Source organism: Sinocyclocheilus rhinocerous, unplaced genomic scaffold, assembly GCF_001515625.1.
Source record: "Sinocyclocheilus rhinocerous isolate Xijiao unplaced genomic scaffold, SAMN03320098_v1.1 scaffold19, whole genome shotgun sequence".
NCBI lineage: Eukaryota > Metazoa > Chordata > Actinopteri > Cypriniformes > Cyprinidae > Sinocyclocheilus > Sinocyclocheilus rhinocerous.
This window is the reverse complement of record NW_015638975.1, coordinates 1,066,925-1,069,978: the sequence shown is the minus strand read 5'-3', so window position 1 is coordinate 1,069,978 and position 3,054 is coordinate 1,066,925. Positions and strand designations below refer to the sequence as shown.

General features: G+C 37.5%; 1 pseudogene; it reads left to right on the top strand.

The window, feature by feature from the left end:
* LOC107750506 (retinol dehydrogenase 11-like) overlaps nucleotides 1-1,948 on the top strand; it is a 12,486-nt pseudogene extending 10,538 nt beyond the window's left edge.
* Nucleotides 1,949-3,054: the final 1,106 nt, after the last annotated feature.

Genomic DNA, 3,054 nt, shown 5'->3' with positions numbered 1-3,054 from the left:
TACTTGACGGCTCTTGAAAGTAAACATTTATCGTTTTGTTTTGCTTAATTTTAATAAAGTTATAAGACCCGGAGAAAGTCTGCAGTATTTTTATTGGCATATTAAAATGAATCTTAACATAGTCATAGTTAAACATATAACGCTGTAAAATAAAACGATATGCAATTATAAGTAAATAATATCTATAATAGTATGAAATGTTTTAATAAGTTATGACATTTGTTTGTAATGTTATGTTATATTTATGGTTCATTGGCCGCTGCTTATGCTGTGACTATCCGGTCAGTTAAGCAAGAAAGCAGCACATTTCAATTCTCATAAGGGTGCGTTCTGTGTCCTCGATTTGAGAAACAGCCATTGTATGTCTCCCTTATCTGACACACCCAGTTCATGGTCTAAAACGAGCTGATGATCTGAATCAGGTGTGTTAAATAATGGAGACATGCAAAATGTGCCCAGGACCAGGATTAAGAGTCACTGGGTCAGACGCTATGTTGAATTTAATGCAGATGAAAACAAGGCTGTAGGGGATTTACAGTCGTTATAATATTATGCTAATCCATTGAACGCGCTGTACTTCTATACGAGACATGCAAAATGTGCCCAGGACCAGGATTAAGAGTCACTGGGTCAGACGCTATGTTGAATTTAATGCAGATGAAAACAAGGCTGTAGGGGATTTACAGTCGTTATAATATGCTAATCCATTGAACGCGCTGTACTTCTATATTTCTAACCCGCTGCTTGCAAACTCTCTCCCTGTCTATCATTCAGGCACAGGAGTGACAACTTATGCTCTTCATCCTGGGTTGATCCAAACTGAGCTGGGCCGACACTTTTTCCCCTCTCTGTCTCTATGGAAGAGGCTTTTGTTCATGCCCCTTTTTTTCTTTGTCAAAACACCTTGGCAGGGTGCGCAGACCACCATCTACTGCGCAGTGGATGAGAGTCTGCAGAATACCAGCGGCCTTTACTACAGGTCAGTAGCTGCTTCTGTCACGTGTGTTAAATGCAGTCTAGTAAGATTTTGCTCAAGGCCTGTGAGAGATGTACACAAACTTTCTAAAGTCAGCATCACAACAGCCAGCAAGATTTAATATTTGCCACCTCTCCCATGATATCATATACACTGGCACCAAATTGTATGATGTTGATGACAAACTTGAGACAGCGATCCTTGTTTTGCAGTGGATGTCATTGTCATTTAATAAGTTCACAATGGAAAACAACAAACAGTTTTCACCACTTTTTTTAAAGCTTTTATTCACATAGTGTTTTCTGACCATTGATGTTCAATTATGATAATTTCCGGCTGTGGTTAATTTCTCTCTTGGTGGTTTTACAGTGATTGTGCCCCCAAAGAGGCAGCTCCTCAGGGTAGGGATGATGCTGCAGCCTGCAGACTGTGGGATCTCAGTGCTTCCATGGTGGGCCTGGCTTGAGACAATACCTTGCCCAGTGAAAAAGCATTTAAAAAGTAGTTTTTCACATTTTCCTGTGAAGATTGTACATTCCAAATTTGCAGACTATTAAATCTGCCTACTTTATATGAAATACAGAGCTTCAGTTTGAGTAAGAATGTGGGAAAGTAGAGTTTCAGTATGCAGGATGAGGCTGGCTCTGTAATGAAGTGCCTATGCAATAAGATGAACAGCAATAGTATGAATTTAAGCAATAAATAATTAGTGATTTTTTTTTAAATATACTGTTATGCTATTAGCCATTGTGCATAGCTAAATTAGACATTTGATTTACCTTATAATAAAATTCAGTGTGTAATATGAATATAGGTTAACATTTTTACAAAGCCTATTTTTGAATAATGAAATAAAGATATTAAATGAATCGTTACCCTCTGTAAACTGAAAGTCGAGGTGAGTTTATGGTAAAGCAAAAGAGCATTTTATAAAAGCTGTAGCACAACATAAGCAGTATTTTGGAATAAACTTAAAATTTCCCCTTTCATAAACAGAGTTTATTTGAAATATCATTATAAATAAACACATTTAAAACATTAAACTTTGATATTGTTTTCATTAAGTCATAAGCACAATTGTCATCAAATGATAATCAAGTCTGTATTAAGAAGAGTAACAAATACTAAACCAATTTGCAAAGTTTCTAAATCTAAAAACTACTTCTAACTTGTAGAGATTAATGTTCTATATTTGATAAAGCCAAAACAGATTGAAAGTAAAATGTCAAGTTCTACATAAAACCTACATTTCGGATTCAGTGTTATTATGGTCAAATTAATAATTACATCATTAAAATTAATTCTCATTGGGATCATAATTTTCATGTACAAAACTCAAACATGATTGCTGTATGTACAGATATGACATGAAATTATATAGCTTCAACAGTATCTGGAATAAAAAAGTACATCATATATAATTTACTAAACGTTTAAAAATAATATCGATTTAAACATATTAACAACTGTTTCAACTATCAGTTATTAAGTCATTGACATTCACAAATGTGCATTCACCACACATCAGCAACGCACCCTGACCTGAGTGCCCAGCGGACACAAAGCTGTATGTGTCAGCCACATGCCCTTATCAGTTCTCCGTCCAACAGATTCACCATCTTTAGCTGGGCTGGAAAAGTGATCAGGAGATGTGCGCGACCATTTGAACAAACACTCAACAGTCCTACTGAGAACTCCAACTGCTTCCATACAAAACTCCGGCACAAGTTCCCACCTACTCTGTCCAGCTTTATTCTTTTAGCCAAAGGAACATCAAATGCGTCTTCATGACATGATAGGTAGCTGCAGCTGAGATTACCAGGTCGGGGCGGACATCTGGGACTTTTCCAGTAGCTTTCGACCAGGATGAGTCTAAGTCTGTCTTCCACAAACCATAGTTTTGAGGCAGGAGGTCTGCGTGGTGGAGCACAGTCTCACAGTCTGTACGTATGCCACTGTGGACACACCCCACAGATGAGTTTTATTTCCTCTCCACCCCACCTATCTGCAAGTCAACCTTGACATGCTATTGGTTCACAATTGGGGATCATAGGTCAAACCCCTTCAGCGGCGAAAAG